At 44.2% G+C, this 18,528-nt stretch overlaps 1 protein-coding gene across 1 annotated transcript in view; it reads left to right on the forward strand.

The window, feature by feature from the left end:
• The first annotated feature begins 223 nt into the window (after nt 1-223).
• Nucleotides 224-18,528, forward strand: part of sgms2a (sphingomyelin synthase 2a) — a 77,820-nt gene continuing 59,515 nt past the window's right edge. Inside the window, exons 1-2 of the mRNA XM_078532296.1 lie at nt 224-306; nt 617-755. The gene's annotated coding sequence lies outside the window, so the exon portion shown is untranslated. The remainder of the gene's footprint in view (nt 307-616; nt 756-18,528) is intronic.

An 18,528-nucleotide genomic window follows, 5' to 3' on the forward strand; every position in this document is an offset into this window, starting at 1 on the left:
CTTTTTCTGCTCTGCGTTGTCAGGAATTTGTGGGAGTGTAGGCGACGCCCAAAAAAAAGTTTCTCCGACTCCGGGGTGGGGTGGGGGGAGAACTGTCCTGTTCAAAGGGCACAGATTTCACACCTCGGCAACAGATTTTAGTGGGACTGGCTTGAGGAGAGGGTGGGGGGCTTGATTTCCATGGGCTTCAGGTACACCAGGGCAGTCCAAGTCGTCCAGCTCCACGGGAGTTTTGAACTATTTCGATAGTTTTAAATGGGTTGGTATTGGGGACAGTTTAATCAGAAGGAACGGGGACAAGTTTAAGTGAGTTCATTGCGCAGATGTGTCATGAAGCAATGGGGTTTGGGGCTGTGAAGTTTCAAGTTAAGAGAGAGGGAGGCAACCGTGGCGGGCGGGGGTAAAGGTTTATATCGTTGCAATGAAGTTTTCTATAAGATATACAGAGCGACTGAGTCCAGTGGCTCTTACAGAGGATTTACTCCCCCCACCACCCATTCAGGGTTGGCAGTGCGTTTATTTCAATGTTGGAGTTTATTTTTAACCTGGATGCCGGTGTGTGTGTACATGTGTGTTTTAATCCTGTGTTTTTATTTTTGTGTGGTCTGTTTCTAAGGCTCCCTCCCGAATTCCTGAATGACAGGGGACTTGAGGGAGTCCCGGGACAAGTGAGTCACTTGCTGGCGAGCTGCAGCCGCTGCTGGTGCTGGGTTTCACGGTGAAGGCGCTGTGTCCGAGGACAGAGCACAAGTTGGGTAGGGAGAGAGCGTTTCTTATGCCGACGATTGGTGCGGACCTTGCTCCCCGGGTTTTGACCATCTTTTCACTCGCAGTTGGTCACCAGGGTTTGTTTCTTAGCCCAAGGTAGGGGGAATGGATTCAGGAGCACGTACCTGCCCATTACCGAATAGTGCGTTGTACAGGTGGGGGATGAGGTGAGGAATGTGTGGTGTGAGATCCAGGAACAAGCAGTTCTTATCGCTTAAATAAGTGGGTATAAGCACACAGGAGGTCTTGTATAGCGTCCCTGCCTCTGACCTAGCTGCTTTAGGTTCCAGTCCCACTCCAGGACTTGAAGGCGTGTCTATAACATGACCTAGACAGGTTGGTTATGTATGTGGCAGGTGGTGAGAGGTGGTTAGAAGCATGACCCAGACCTTCCTGTCTCTTGCCATTTTAACACTCCACCCTGCTCTCATGCCCACATGTCCGTCCTTGGCTTGCTGCATTGTTCCAGTGAAGCTCAACGCAAACTGGAGGATCAGCACCTCATCTTCCGACTAGGCACTTTACAGCCTTCCGGACTGAATATTGAGTTCAACAATTTTAGATCTTGAACTCGCTCCTCCATCCCCACCCCCTTTCCATTTCTTCCCCCTCCTTTTTTGTTTTTTCCAATAATTTATATAGATTTTTCTTTTCCCACCTATTTACATTATTTTTAAATGTATTTCCATCCATTGATTTATCTCTGCCTTTTAGCCTATTTCGATCCCTTCATTTATCTATACCTTTTATACTCTTTTAGTCTTATTTCACCCCACCCCCACTAGAGCTATCTGTACCTTGCCTGTCCTGCTCTCCACTCTTAATTAGCACATTCCTTTAGATAATATCACCACCTTCAACACCTCTTTGTTCTTTTGTCTGTGACATATTTTGGTTATCTCCTCCTATCACTAGCTGCTTGTCCCAACAAACCCCCCCTCTCCCACCTCCCCCTTAAACCAGCTTATATTTCACCCCTTTCCTATTTTTACTTAGTTCTGTTGAAGGGTCATGAGGACTCGAAACGTCACAACTGTGCTCTTCTCCGCCGATGCTGCCAGACCTGCTGAGTTTTTCTAGGTATTTCTGTTTCTGTTTTTGTTTTGGATTTCCAGCATCCGCAGTTTTTTGTTATATTATTATGGTTAGAAGTGGACTGGTGCCCCTCTGGCAACAGGCTAGCGATGGTATGGAAACAGATGTAAGCACATGCTTTGATAAAAGCAAAATACTGTGGATGTTGGAAATCTGAAAGAAAAACCAAATGTGGGAAAAGTTCAGCAGGTCTGACAGCATCTGTGGAGAGAAAAGTAGAGTTTGATGTTTTGAGTCTGTATGACCCTTGGAGTGACAGAGAAGTGGAAATGTGATGAAATTTATACTGCTTAAGGTGGATGGGGCAGGTGCAGCTGGATAGAAGGCCAGCGATAAGTGGGGGCTTACTGACTGGAAATGTCAACCCTGTTTTTCTCTCCACACATGCTGAGTTTTTCCAGCACTTTCTGTTTTTTTTCTCTAAGCATGTGCTTTGTCTGCCTCATGTGCCACTAGGGGAAGCAACTTAAAGATAAACAAATAATTTAAAGATTTAAGTAAATTGCAAATTTTATTGATTATTCCACTGGATTAGAAAGCTCCACTGCCCAGAACACAATCTGGGCTTGCACACTGCAATGCAGTACTGAAGGAGTGCAGCACTGCCTGAGGTGCTGTCTTTTCAATGAGATATTAAACCAAGTCTTAATGAATCATGGTCTTAATGGAAGAAGGGCTGGTGCCCTGGTAAACATGTAGCCCTCAATCAATGTCACTGAGAGTGGATTGCCTGGTTGTCATTACGTTGCTGTTTGCGGGGACCTTGCTGTCTGCAAAGTGGCTGTTGGATTTGCCTCTGTTATAACAGTAACTACATGTCAAAAGTCCTTAATTGATTTGGGATGTTGCGGTCATGAAAGGTGCTATATTAATGCCAGTTCTTCTCTCTCAAAAGTTACAGTTCCCAATGCAGTGTAAAGAGTGTTAGGTTTAAGAACAGATGGGAAGTAAATTACCTGCAATGGAGATTTGATCTGCCTAGATGAATGCAACTCCAACAACAATCGAGAAGCTCGACACCATCCAGGACAAACCAATCTGCTTCATTGGTACTCAATCCAGCACCTTATACCTTCACTCCCCCCACTGCCATGCACAGTGGCAGCAGTGTGCAACATCTACCTGCTCGAGGGCAATTAGGGATGGGCAATAAATCCTGGTCTAGCCAACAACACCCATATCCCAGTGACAAATATTTAAAAAAACGAGTCTGATTACAAAGTTTATTGCTGAAAACAGACACTTGAGCAAATATCTTTTTAAAAATTGGGTTGTTGGGCATTGGCCATTTTTGTATGACTAATGTAGGGATGGATAGAATCACCTAATTGTTCTATTAAAGAGATCCTTTTTAAAAAGTGCCTGTGCTCTGGAAGATATCCCACATAATATTACCACCTAAATTCCACAAGACTGGGACAACAGCAAATCTAGTCTGTGATTCTGTTCCTGGTTTTTATAGCTTCTCCTCCCCCAATGGTTAGAGAATATATGATGGAAACTGTCTTTTTGGTTCGTATAGGTGGGTTTAACTGCTGACTCTGCTAGCGGACTTGCAAGATTTCTTTAGGATTTTCTACAGCTGTGGAGTCGAGAAAATTTCCTTTAAATTCTCTTGCTAGATGCCACATCAATGGTTGGAGTTGTTCCAAATTAACTAGTAAGCCAGACAGTTCATGAAATACTATAGGCTGATCTCTATCAGTCATACGTTTTGTCTATTGTTTCTTTCTCCTTCTAGTTTATTAGGCATTGTTCAAATATACACTCTCCTATTTCTGTGTGACTGGCTGCCTAGTTCAGAAAGTAGTGATGCAGATATTGTTAACTGATCCTTTCCTCAACTCTGTGCAGGTTGATTTGCAAGATTTGTCAGTGCCACGTTGTGATATACTAACACAATAGAAGCATTATTTAAATTATTGTGCATTTTGGAAGTCACACTTGATTTAAGAGCAAATTGAGGATATGATGTAGCATCTAATCACAAACTTGCAACATCTCAAAGTGCATCGCAACCAATGAGTGACTTGTAAATTTTGGTTTTGGGCAAAGGCAGCAAACAATAAGCACATAATCAAGTCCCACAAACAGTGAGTGAGGAAAAATGACCAATTATGCTCCTCCATCGGTTCCTTCAGCTGCCTAGGTCCTAGGCAATGGATTTCTCTCCTTAAACTTCTCTGCCTCTCTACCTCTCTCCTCTCCTAAGATACTCTTTAAAACCTACCTCTTCGACCAGGTTTTCGCTCACCTCTCCTACTATCTCCTTACGCGGCTTGGGTAACAATCCTGTGAAGTACTTTGGGACATTATACTCATAGAAACATAGAAAATCGAAGCAAGAGTAGGTCATTCAGCCCTTCGAGCCTGCTCCACCACTCAATATGATCACGGCTGATCCTCTATCTCAACGCCATACTCCCACTCTCTCTCTGTACCCCTTGACGCCTTTAGAGTCCAAAAATCTATCTATTTCCTTCTTAAATATATTCAGTGACTTGGCTTCCACAGCCTTCTGTGGCAGAGAATTCCACCGGTTCACCAGCATCTGAGTGAAGAAGTTTCTCCTCATCTCAGTCCTAAATGGCCAACCCTGTATCTGGACCCCTTGTTCTAGACCCCCCAGCCAGTGGAGACATCATCCCTGCATCCAGTCTGCCCAGCCCTGTCAGAATTTTATATGTTTCAATGAGACCCCACCCAAACTTTCTAAACTCCAGTGAATACAGGCCTAGTCAACCCAATCTCTCCTCATATGACAATCCTGTCATCCCAGGAATCAGTCTGGTGAACCTTCATTGCACTCCATCTATGGTAAATATATCCTTTCTTAGGTAAGGAGACCAAAACTGCACACACTACTCCAGGTGTGGTCTCACCAAGGCCCTGTACAGCTGCAATTAGACATCCTTGCTCCTGTGCTCAAGTCCTTTTGCAATGAAGGCCAAACATACCATTTGCCTTCTTAACTGCTTGCTGCACCTGCATGCTTGCTTTCAGTGATTGGTGCACAAGGACACCCAAGTCCCTTTGTACTTTAACATTTCCTAATCTATCACCGTTTAAATAATACTCTGCCATTCTGCTTTTCCTACCGAACTGGATAACTTCACACTTATCCACGTTATACTGCATCTGCCATGTATTTGCTCACTCACTCAGCCTGTACAAATCACCTTGAAGCCTCTTAACATCCTCCTCACCACTCTCATTTCCATCAAGTTTTGTGTCATCAGCAAAGTTGGAAATATTACATTTGGTTTTTATACCCACTTTAATAGGCAAATAGGACCTCAGTTTAACATCTGAGGTGCCATCTTTGAGATGCAATGTAGCACACTCTCGCTACTGTGAAGTGTCTGACTGCCTTGTTGAAGAATGTAGCACTGGAACTTTTGAGAATGGAATGATACCGGTAATTCCAAAGCATTGAATACTAAAAATATCCCTGACAGATTTACGTAGGTGTAGGAGCAGTTGGAACAAGCTGCCTTTGATTACTGCCGGTTGGCAAAGAAATGTTTTGAGCCAATTTGAAGTTAAACGGGTTAGCTGTAAACCACAATGATGCTGTGATATTTCTCGCCCCCACCCCCATAATTATTACCGAACACATCTTTCATATCATGTTGAATCTGAGACTGTGATGATGTACATTAGCTTTATACTTGAATAGGGAAATCATGAAGTTTAACCAAACTAGCTACTTTAGTAGCAACTATATTTTTTAGGTATCTCCTCCTCAATTTCTTACTTTTTCTCCCCTCTCCCTCGCTGGAATCGGACAGGAGACTCATTTAAATGAAATGTAGGTTAGGGCACGGGGAATTGCCCTGGTTTGATTCTTAAGGTGTCAAACATGGCTCAGTAGCAGAACACTCGCCCTGAAGTCAGAAATTCATGGAATCAAGTCCCAGTCAAGAGAGGGCACGTAATCCAGATTGACACATCAGTGCCGTATTTGGGGAGCACTTCACTGTCAGAGGTGCTGTCTTTCAGATAGGACGCTAAACTGCTTGGCCTTCTGGGATGTTAAAGATGCCATGGCACTATTGGAGCAGTGGGGCTCTCCGGGTGTCCTGACCAACACTAGTACCACTTCTTAGGCAGTCCCTCAGGGCTGAGGGTGACTTGCTTTCACACTAAAAATGAGTTCTCGGGGTAACTGAAGTGTCCAATGCACAACCTACAGTCTCTGCCATGGGTGGGGCAGATGGTGGTTTGGAGGAACGGGGTGGGTGGGGTGCCCGGGTTGCCACGCGCTCCTTTCGCTGTCGGTGCTTGGCTTCAGATAGCCCATGCCGATGAGACTCGAGGTGTTCAACTCCTTCCCGGATGCTTTCCCTCCACTTGAGGTGGTCTTGGGCCAGGGATTCTCAGATGTCGGTAGGGATGTTGCACTTTTTCAAGGAAGCTTTGGGGGTGTCCTTGAAGCGTTTCCTCTGCCCTCCTGAGGCTCACCTTGTGTCAACGCTCTGATTGAGCACTTGTTTCAGGAGTCTCGTGTCAGGTATGTGGGCGCTGTGGCCCACTCAGCAGAGCCGATCGAGCGTGGTCAATGCTTCTATGCTGGAGATGTTGGCCTGAGTGAGAACACTGATGTTGGTTGACCCATAGACGCAGCGTGACCAACATTTATCCCTAAATCAACAACTAAAAACAAGTTATAAAAGCAAAGAACTACGAATGCTGGAAATCCAAAACAAAAACAAAAACAAAAATGCCTGGAAAATCTCAGCAGGTCTGGCAGCATCGGTGGAGATGAACACAGTTGATGTTTCGAGTCCTCATGACCCTTCAACAGAACTAAGTAAAAATAGAAAAGGGGTGAAATATAAGTGGTTTGGGGTGGGGGGGAGTTGGGACAAGAAGAGCTAGGTAGAGGGCCAGTGATAGGTGGAGATAACCAAAAGATGTCACAGACAAAAGGACAAAGAGGTGTTGAAGGTGGTGATATTATCTAAAGGAATGTGCTAATTAAGGGTAGAAAACAGGACAAGCAAGGTACAGATAGCCCTAGTGGGGGTGGGGTGGGGTGAAGGAATCTGAAAAGGCTAAAAGGTAGAGATAAAACAATGGATGGAAATACATTTAAAAATAATGGAAATAGGTGGGAAAAGAAAAATCTATATAAATTATTGGAAAAAACAAAAAGGAGGGGGAAAAACGGAAAGGGGGTGGGGATGGAAGATAGAGTTCATGATCTAAAATTGTTGAATTCCATATTCAGTCTGGAAGGCTGTAAAGTGCCTAGTCGGAAAATGAGGTGCTGTTCCTCCAGTTTGCGCCGAGCTTCACTGGAACAATGCAGCAAGCCAAGGATGGACATGTGGGCATGAGAGCAGGATGGAGTGTTGAAATGGTAAGCGACAGGGAGGTCTGGGTAATGCTTGCGGACAGACCGAAGGTGTTCTGCAAAGCGGTCACCCAGTCTGCGTCTGGTCTCTCCAATGTAGAGGAAACCGCATTGGGAGCGACGAATGCAGTAGACTAAATTGAGGGAAGTGCAAGTGAAATGCTGCTTCACTTGAAAAGAGTGTTTGGGCTCTTGTACGGTGAGGAGAGAGGAAGTGAAGGAGCAGGTGTTGCATCTTCTGCGGTTGCAAAACCCTGCTCTCATGCCCACATGTCTGTCCTTGGCTTGCTGTATTGTTCCAGTGAAGCTCGGCGCAAACTGGAGGAACAGCACCTCATCTTCCGACTAGGCACTTTACAGCCTTCCGGACTTAATATTGAGTTCAACAATTTTAGATCATGAACTCCCTCCTCCATCCCCACCCCCTTTCCATTTTTCCCCCTCCTTTTTGTTTTTTCCAATAATTTATATAGATTTTTCTTTTCCCACCTATTTCCATTATTTTTAAATGTATTTCCATCCATTGTTTTATCTCTACCTTTTAGCCTTTTTAGTTTCCTTCACCCCACCCCACCCCCACTAGGGCTATCTGTACCTTGCTCGTCCTGCTTTCTACCCTTAATTAGCACATTCCTTTTAGATAATATCACCACCTTCAACGCCTCTTTGTCCTTTGTGACATCTTTTGGTTATCCCCACCTATCACTGGCCCTCTACCTAGCTCTTCTTGTCCCAACCCCGCCCCCCCCTCCTTAAACCAGCTTATATTTCACCCCTTTCCTATTTTTACTTAGTTCTGTTGAAGGGTCATGAGGACTCGAAACGTCAACTGTGCTCCTCTCCACCAATGCTGCCAGACCTGCTGAGTTTTTCCAGGTATTTTTGTTTTTGTACTAAAAGCAAGTTACTATTTCATTCCAGTTTGTGTGACTTTGTTGCATGCAAATTGGCTGATGAATTTGCTACATAAAATTAGGAAATACAGTTCAAAAGTACTTGGCTTTGAAACACTTGGGACATCTTGAGGTCCTCTTAAGGTGTTGTGTAAATACATGTTGTTTCTTTCCTTGGGTGAAGAAGAAACAAGTTCTGTCGCTTGTGAGCTGTGGTCTATTTGATGTACATTTGAATTTATAAGTGACTTGACTGAGGTGCTGGCTGGGATTTTGAAAACAGCAACAACTTGTATTGATATAGAGGCTTTAACACAGGAAAAACCCAAAAGTGCTTCACAGGAGTTTTATCAAACAAATTTCACATTGAGTCACATGAGATATTATGTCAGATGACCAAAAGCTTGGTGAGAAAAGGGTTTTTTTTTGGAGCATCTTAAAGGAGGACAGAAAGGTAGGGAGACAGGGAGGGAGTTTAGAACCTTGGCAGCTGAAGACACAGCCACCTATGGTGGAGCGCTTAAAAATCAGGCTGCTCAAGAGGCCAGAATTGGAAGAGATCATTTCTCTGAGTCTTGGGGTTAGAGGAGGGCTGAGGCCATGGAGGGATTTGAAAACAAGGGTGTGAATTTTAAAATGGAGGCATCGCACATCCGGAATCTGACATAGCTCAAAGAGCACAGGGGTGACGAGTAAATAGGACTTGTTTTGAGTCCTGACTCTTGCCAACAGAGTTCTGAATGGGCTCAAGATTTGAGGGTAAAATGTGGAAGATCAGCCCAGAGTGTGTAGGAATATTCAAGTCCAGCAGCAACAAAAGCATGGATGGGGGTTTCGGCAGTAGATGAGACTGGAGCAGGAGGGGAGTTGGGTGACGTTACAGAGGTGGAAATAGGCAATCTTAGTGATGGTGTGGGTATGTGCAGAAGATCATCACTGGGTCAAAAATGAAGCCAGAGTTGTGAATGATCTGGTTCAGTCTCAGTTGTCAGTGAGAGAAATGGAATGGATGGCTTTGAGGTAGGGACCAAAGACAATGGGTTCTGCTTACCCATTACTGGATGTTGGACAAGCTGTCTGATAACTTAGGAGCAGTGGAAAGGTTAAGCAAGGTAATGAGGTAAAGCTGGATGTCATCCGTGGAAACTGACCATGTTTTTGGATGATGTCGCTGAGGGCCAGCATATGGATGAAAAATAGGAAAAGGCCAACAATAGGGAGACCAGAGGCAACAGTGTTGGAGTGGGAAGAGAGGACATCGCCAATTATTCTCTGGTTACAGTTAGATAGATAAGAATGGAAGCAGGTGAATGCAGTCCCACCCAGCTGGATGACAATGGAGGGGTTTTGGAGGAGGGTGGTGGGGTAAAACATGTCAAAGGCTGCAGACAGCACAACAAGCAGGATGTGGCATAGTCATGCAGGATGTCATTTGTAACTTTGATCAGAGCAATTTGAATACTGTGGCAGGGGTAGATGGCTGAACACCAATTTCCCATCAACAATGATGGGAAAAATGTTGTCAGTCTGGTTCATGCATTTGAGTTTCAGCTATGTTGTGGCTGGGTGCAACCAGGTACTGGCCTCTCTTGTATAATTAAACCAGACCTGCACACCATTGGCAAACCTGCCTGGGTGCCTGTCACATGAGATTACACAATGAGGTACATACACTTTTTGATGCTGTCAGCAATGGACTAGTTATCAGGCAGCAGCGACAGGAAAATTTTGGTTTCTATCAACCCCTGTCCCTTGTGTTATGACCAGATTTAGAAAGGTAAACTGACTCCTCTCTGTCCCACTCCTGGGTTGGTTATATTAAGAGTTTGAATTTAAAAAGTGATATTGCTAAATCAATTTATATACTTAACTGTGTGTAGCTCGGTGTGTGTGGGGCTCGGGGTGTGTGTGTGTGGGGCTCGGGGTGTGTGTGTGGGGCTCGGGGTGTGTGTGTGTGGGGAGCTCGGGGTGTGTGTGTGTGGGGCTCGGGGTGTGTGTGTGTGGGGCTCGGGGTGTGTGTGTGTGGGGCTCGGGGTGTGTGTGTGTGGGGCTCGGGGTGTGTGTGTGTGGGGCTCGGGGTGTGTGTGTGTGGGGCTCGGGGTGTGTGTGTGTGGGGCTCGGGGTGTGTGTGTGTGGGGCTCGGGGTGTGTGTGTGTGGGGCTCGGGGTGTGTGTGTGTGGGGCTCGGGGTGTGTGTGTGTGGGGCTCGGGGTGTGTGTGTGTGTGTGTGGGGCTCGGGGTGTGTGTGTGTGTGTGGGGGGCTCGGGGTGTGTGTGTGTGTGTGGGGAGCTCGGGGTGTGTGTGTGTGTGGGGAGCTCGGGGTGTGTGTGTGTGTGGGGAGCTCGGGGTGTGTGTGTGTGTGTGGGGAGCTCGGGGTGTGTGTGTGTGTGTGGGGAGCTCGGGGTGTGTGTGTGTGTGGGGAGCTCGGGGTGTGTGTGTGTGTGGGGAGCTCGGGGTGTGTGTGTGTGTGGGGAGCTCGGGGTGTGTGTGTGTGGGGAGCTCGGGGTGTGTGTGTGTGTGGGGAGCTCGGGGTGTGTGTGTGTGTGGGGAGCTCGGGGTGTGTGTGTGTGTGGGGAGCTCGGGGTGTGTGTGTGTGTGGGGAGCTCGGGGTGTGTGTGTGTGTGGGGAGCTCGGGGTGTGTGTGTGTGTGGGGAGCTCACAAGTAAAGAGTTTATTGCTAAAACTCACCCTGGCAAACATGTAGACATTATTAACAAAAGGTTTCAAATGGACAAATATGTCCAACTACCCAATAATACAGAAACAACACACACCATGCAGAAAATAAATAAAACACTGCAGAGTTTCAGATCTTAAAACTTGCCCAAGTAAAATAGTCACTTTCCACAGACGCTGCTGGTTCTTGGGTTTCTCACTGGAGCAGTTGTAACTGTTTGATTCTCTATTCTCTTGGAGACAGTGGTGTTGATTTGGAATCCCTCCTTTAAGAACTCTTGGATTGCAGCAATGAGAACTCCTGGTGAGTTTTCAAATCACAAGCAGCATAGCTTTGATAAGCGAGGTTTCCGAGAAATAGAGAGGTTAAGGCTGTTGCCCCTCTGGCAGTCTCTCTGACTGTTGGTTCAAATTCAGCATCTTTTACACCCAAGAGCTGGATCACGTGACCGTCTCTGGTTTCAATCTTAGCCACAATCTGAGCGCTCTGTAGATTCTGTCTCCATAAAGCAGTTTGTGTCCTTTGCAAATGTAATGTAGCTGCTCTAGGCCAGTGTTCTTTGCCTAGCAAATGTGTTCTTTTCAAAACATATATCCAGTCGATGATATTATAAAGATGGCATCTTTGACCATGTATGCAATTGTTGAAATGCGTAACTCTCATTGCTTTAGAGTTACATAGATTTTACAGCTCAGAGCAAGTTCAACTGCCCCATGCCAATGTTTCAGCTCCATGCAAGCCTCGTGCCACCCTATTTCATCTAACCGATTGTTGTAAATCTATTTCTCCCTCTTGCTCTAACTTTACCCTTTGCTTGGCCCCCCTCCTCTCTATCGTTGCTCAAAAGGTGGTGTACACCAAATGAATAGTGGGCATCGATCGATCTAAAACATTTTAGATCCAACTAAAACTTTCAGAGTGCTACTTGGCATTTTCCATTGTTCTTTGTGTTTCTCCTGAAGGTTTTTAACTCTTTAATTGACCCAGATCGGAACACATTCAAGTGCTGAGGTGTCAGTGATGGGAACAGAAGGAGGCAGTTTGCTTTGAGCTGAGATATTGTAAATCCATCATGGGGAGTAGAGTAAAAAAAAAAAAGCAAACAACATGATGGGAATAGGAGGCTATGTTGCTGAACAAATGCCATGACCTGCGTCTTAAGCCGGTTTTGTGAAACGTCAATTGTTTGAATTATATCTGGGAGGCTCTTCAGCATCAGGGAAGCATGTAATTTAGTGCTGGAGATTTGAAGAAATGTCAAACCCAGACCCTTCTACCACCCCGCCACCTTCCTTGCAGTGACTCCGAGCAAAAGCATTTAAAAGCTACGTTGATTAAAATGAAGGTTAATGAATATTAGATGAGCAAAATCCAGCAAGTGCTGGAAATCCAAAAAAAGGGTACTTAACTTTTTAGGTTAGGCTGACGACTAAAAGCAACTCATTGACCCTTAAAAGTTGGACGAAACTCCACTAGAGTAGAAAGACTGTCCTGGAATAGACAGTTTGGTTTTTGTTTCCACATTTTTCTCTCCTCCTCCTTCTGAAGAAGTTGAGTCCTGCCTTTTGGATACCTCACCAATTTGCCCACTGTTGATGAGGGAGACACTATCCAGACAAGGAAGTGGTGTTGAACTAGTCAACTATGACAGGCATCACACTACAGTCTCTCCCAGCACACACATCAATCTCTATACATCTCAAAGACCTAGAGATATTTAAATCAATATCAAATGAGGAACCACATTGGCTCAATCTTTCTTCCCCCTCCCCCATACTCCATGCTCTTTCTACAGCAGGCATTGGACCTCGGGCTTTCTTCTTCTGTGCATGGCTATGACTGACTGACTGTATTTAATCGGAGAAGGCATTCGTAGTGTGGCTAGCGGTGTGACTCTGTGCCATTGTGTGCTCTGCGGATTTGAATGGTGAGCTTGCAGGCTAAACTGGGTTGATTCCTAGGATATGAGGGCTGTCCTACGGAGAGAGATTGAATCAAAAGGCCGTATGTTCCCTGGAGTTTAGAAGAATGAGGTGATCTCATTAAAATAGATAAATTTCTTGCAGGGCTTGATAAGGTATACAGCTGACACATTGTTTTCCCTAGGCTGGAGAGTCTGGAACACTGGGCCTTAGCCTCTGAGTAAGGGGTCAGTCATTTAGGACTCCAACGAGAGAAATTTCTTCACTTGGAGGGTTGCGAATCTTTGGCATTTTTTACTTCAGAGAGCCGTGGATGCTCGGTCGATGAGTATTCTCACGACAGAGTGTGATAAATTTTTGGGAATTTAAGGGAATCTAGGAATATGGCGATAGGGCTATGTGGCCTACTCCTATTTTCTCATGTTGTGTTCTTAACCCCTCTCACTGATAGTAAGTCAGGTTATCATTCAAACTTTGGGTTCCCTCTTGAGTAGGAATATAGCAATATAAGAACAGAAATGGATCATCAGCCACTCAAGCCTGTTCCACCATTCAATTAGACCATGGCTGCTCTAGACCTCAACTCCATTTTACCTGCATGCTCCATATTAAGATTGTGCCCCTTGTGCTGAATTCCCTCATCAAATCCTTTTAAAGTTTTAAACACTGATTTAGATCATCATTTTTTGCCTTCGAAACTTGAGAGAATGTAAGTTAGGTTAATGCAACCTGTCATTGTGGCTTAAGCCTTCAGTCCAAGATAATGACCACTTCTATTGTGAGACCCTGATAGACAGAGCAAAGTCCATAGCATAAAGAAACCAATGTTAAAATTGAATGCAAGTTCCTAGCTGTTGGGTGGAGCACAGAATCAAGTTCAGATGCTGTTCCTGGGATGTGGGAGTGTACAGTTCAGCAGCTGTACAAAGTACAATTCATTCAATCAATTGCTTCTGGATTGTGGCTTGATCTTGTCTTGATTTACAGGTTGCTTTTTCCAGTTCTGTTGGATATGCTGGGTGGAGCTGATTTGTGGTTAGACCGTTAACTACAAATAGTTCCTTCAGTGAGTGAGAAACCAATTCCTTCCTGTCTCTTTACAACCCCTTTCACAATTTGGTTGTAAACTTTGTTCCTTTTAATGTGTTGTGCCTTTTGAGACTTATCCTAATCATTGCTGTTCAGCATTTCCAGCATGGTTAAATCTGGCAAATCCTTGGCAAGATTTTGTCAGAAGTCAACCATGTCCTGGTGTCACTAGTAGAATTCCTTACACTTGCATGCCTGGTAACATACAAGGCAACCCATTTCTTCCATTGCTTTTATCTCCAGTGGATCATGCTCTGAGCAGTTTCCATGACGCAGTTTATGCCTCTGAGCCATGATTCACAACCCTCTTCCAGGAAAACTATCTAGTTGTGCCGGGATTGGGATGAGATGGTGGTTTGAAGCGGGGGAGAGGGAGTGGTTGTCAGGGGGCTGTCACCTCGCTCCCATCCAATGCGCATATCCCGTTGGATATCCGCTCCTTAGAGATGAATCTTTGGTCTCCACTTGTTGGGGCTACAGTGGGGGAGGAGGATAAACTCTCCCATCAGTCATGGGTGCCTCACTGGATATCAACTCCATATTTAGACAGCAGGTCTCTGGGCTTCTGCTCTATGTGGCTACAATGGGGAGTGAGGAAGCTGCTTCACTCCCATTGGATGTGAGTACCCTGCTGGATGTCAACCCAATGGTTTTAAGCCCAGAACTCCCAGCTCTACCTGGAATCATAGAACAGTACAGAAGAATGGCCCTTCGGCCCATCAAGCCTGCAGCAGCTCTTCCAAAGAGCAATCTAGTTCCCCCACTCTTTTTCCCCATATCCCTGAAAGATTTTCTCCTTCTAGTATTTATCCAATTTGCTTTAGCAGGCCGCCATTGAGACTCCATCCACCATCCTATCGGGCAGTTCATTCCAAATCTTAACCACTCCTTGCATTTTTTAAAAAAAATGCTTTCCCAAGTCACCTTCTGGTCCTTTTGCCAATTGCCTTAAATCTCTGACCTTTGGTTAACGACCCTCCAGGCATTGGAAACAGTTTTACTTACTCTATCTAAATCCTTCATGATTTTAAACAAATTTCTTCTTAAAAATATTTGTATTTGGGCTTGTATTCTCTGGCATTTAGAAGAATGAGAGACAATCTGATTGAAACCTACAAAATTCCGAAGTGGCTTGATAGGATAGACCCCGACAGATTGTGTGCACTGGTTGGGGAATCTAGAACACGGGGGTGCAGTCTCAGGATAAGGGGCCCATCGTGCAGGACTGAGATGAAGGGAAATTACTTCACTCAAAGGGTTGTGAATCTTTGGAATTCTTTATCCCAGAGGGTTGTGGATGCTCCATCGTTGAATACATTTAAGGCTGGGATAAATAGATTTTTGATGTCTCGGGGAATTAAGGGATATGGGGAGCGGGCGAGAAAATGGAGTTGAAGCCCAAGATCAACCATGATAGTATTAAATGGCAGAGCAGGCTCAATGGCCATGTGGTCTATTCGAGCTCCTATTCCTTGCGTTCTTGTATTTAATCTGTGCAGAAATTATTACTTGCTGGGGTGTTGCTTTGCCTTATGTGTGATTAAAAGTGGCAAACTGTTGCACAGACTTTGAGTGAAGCTCTGTCTCTTCTTTTAGGTTCATATAGCAGCCTCAATTTTTTACACTTTTCTCTCCAGTCTTCCTGTCCTTTGTCTTCTGTTTCTCGCCCTCTTCTTTCTGTCTTTACCTCACTGCAGACATTGCTACATGAGCTTAGCTGCTGCTGTGCTTTTCCAGTGTCAGTTTATCCATGTGCTACCACAAACCCTCGGACGCTTGGGATGTGGGGTCTCCTGGGGCTGTGTTTTTTTTCCCCATCTCTTTCATCATTTGTACAGATTTCAGTTGGTGACTGCTATGTGGTAGACACAGTAGAGCCTGCACAGTCTTGCTATCCAGCTTCAGCTGAGTATGTATTTGCACCTAGTTCCCATGTTTTCTGATGCACTGAATTTTTGTTGCATTAAATCTCTATCTCTCTCTGCCATCGCTGATTAACAGTGAGGTTTTGCTGATTTTCTTTTCTCGCTGTATGCTTTAAGGTAATGTCCCTTTCATTGCTCCAGCTGAGACCAGCTAAGCCTGGATCTATTGAGTTTTTGACCATCCCTGAATGGCTCAGGGAGGAGGCCATGCCAGATGCCTGCCTGCCCCCAGAAGACAGTTAACCTTTCAGTCCCCATAGTTAGATTGGAGCGCTATAGCCACATAGGAACAAGAGTAGGCTATTTAGCATCTGAAGCCACAAGAACATGAAGTAGAATCAGGAGTAAGCTCATCAAGCCTGCTTTGTCATTCAGTGAGATCATGGCTGATCTGCAACCTAACTCCCCCCTGACATTTGCCCCATATCCCTTAATACTTAAGAAACAAAAACTGTCAATCTCCGATTTGAAATTAACAATTGATTCAGCATCAATTTCTGCTTACAACCCTTTGTGTGTAATAGTGTTTCCTAATTTCACTCCATTCTGTGTGAAGCAAAACATTCTGCTATCCTTCTGCTATCCGTCCTAAATTTGCCTTTTTCTAGTGCAAGCATGTGACCCTGTGCCCTGGCCTCACGATTTCATTTAAAGCTGTTCCTTAATTATCATTCCCTACCATCAATATATTTAACTTTTGTAAACTTATTGTGAATACAGAAAGTAACTGCCTAATCATGTAAACAGTCATATTCCAACCCTTGATTAAGAGTTGTAATGTCTGGTACATGTTGGAACTTGCCAGTTCACTTGTGAAAAATGTTTGCGTTGTCATGATAATTGAATCTGAGTTGACGACCAGAGCTAGTTTCAAGAGTGCTTAAGTGTGATTGTGTAGTGTTTTTTTTATTGAAATATAGTTAAGTAGAGATCTTAGTTTGCCCCAAATGTAACCATTAGGACAGGCTAGGTTTAGTTTTTAGTCCTTGGTTACATATTCCTCTTTGCCTCTCCTCACTTTGATGCTGCTCTTTGCTCCTGTTCCTTTAACCCCACCCCATAATGCTGGGCCATACTCCAGCCACAAGAAGGTGATAAAGCATTTTTTAAAAATTAAAACATTAAAATTTAAAAGCACTTTTTAAAAAAAAAAGGGTTTTCAAAGAATGCTCTGAGGATTGTTAAAAAGTCTATTCCCTGTGAGGGAAAAAACAAGACTGAAAGAGGAGGCCCAAAATAACATGGAGGCTAATCAGGTTTATTTTAGTAGAAACCAGAAATAGAAATTGGTGAGCAATAACGTGCTGAAGAAACAGAGGATTATCTTGGTTAGATGAATTTAAAGTTCTTAAAAGAAAAAGCTTACAATTATATAGCACTTTTCATAAGGTCACAGCCAATGAAGTGCTTCATAAGGGTAATTACTATTGTTGGAAAACTAATTTGCACGTAGCAAGTGCTCTCGAGCAGAAATGAGATCAATGACCAGATAAACTGCTTTTGGTAAGGTTGGTTGAAGGAAAGCTCTTGGCTCGGAGTTTGGGAGAACTCTTCCACTCTTTTTCGAATGGTGCAATGAGAGATCTTTTGCACCAACCTGAGAGGATAGTTGGGACCTGTAAGGAAAGCAACAAGCAAATGAAAAATCTGGCCCATAGTTCTAGAAACTACATGCAAAATATACCATGCCTGAGCAATGAACAATATAGAATATTGCATAACCTCCAGAATCAAGGCAATTGGCCTAGCTCCATTATAGGGGAAATAATCATCAGTGTCTTATAGGGTACATCAATATTTAAGGAACACAGAGTGTAAGAACCAATCTGCATGGATTTAGATGCGATAAGTTGGATGGTTCCCAGATCTACTGCAAAATGTTTTTAAAAATAGAATGGTCTACACGTGGTGCTGTGTAAGTTTACTGCATTGGAGTAATACACTGACAACACTTGGCCTATTACTTTGGCAATACATCCTCTTATGATTCCCGTAGAGACAGATTACTTTTTTAAAAAAATAATTTGAACTTGCAGTTGAAAGCTAAAAGGATGACACAAGATTTCATGTTTTAAGACTTTTTACTGTAACAAACAGACTAAACGCACTATTGATTATTTGTAGACAACTTAAAAGAATTTTCTCCCTTTTTAACGTAGCCAAAAAGCCTAATTCACAGGTATATTTTACACTGTCCATTAAGGAATCATTTGATTTTCCCTGGACCCAGTCCGAAGTGATTCTTAGCTCCCGAGGTTTCACTTCCATTCCTTTCCTAGCCTGATAACTTTCAACCCCAGAACGGTCCTTCATGTGAGGGTTTTTCCTGGTGATTCACCCCCTAATGCAAGCTAGGCAAATCTTCCAGCCTCATTTCAAATCCCCACAAATTTGGTCGTTTCACTCCGAGCTCAAGCTCCCACATGTATTCCTGCATGGTGAACCACAGACTTTTGGCTCTAACTGCTCCCTCTCTCCCTGATCCTGGCAGACTAACTTGTTTGAAAGTTTTAGGAATATCTTAGAAACCCTTCCCCTCACATTGCCCATCTCGATGGCAACATGAATCACATGGGCCTTGTATCCAGGTAGAAATGCTGATTAGCTTAGACCCCCAACTCTATTCTATTTTGGAATTAAATTGACAATTTAAAGGGCAACTGTTTCAACCTGACATTCTCAACACCTTCCTGGGACTTTGTTTACAGTGGTTAGACTGCTCGTCTCCACAAATGCTGCTGCCACTGTCTCCAAGTATGAACACCTTGTGTCTTTTTTCCAGCAAAACAAGCTTCCCTTAA

Source organism: Cetorhinus maximus, chromosome 1 (genome assembly GCF_964194155.1).
Source record: "Cetorhinus maximus chromosome 1, sCetMax3.hap1.1, whole genome shotgun sequence".
Classification (NCBI taxonomy): domain Eukaryota; kingdom Metazoa; phylum Chordata; class Chondrichthyes; order Lamniformes; family Cetorhinidae; genus Cetorhinus; species Cetorhinus maximus.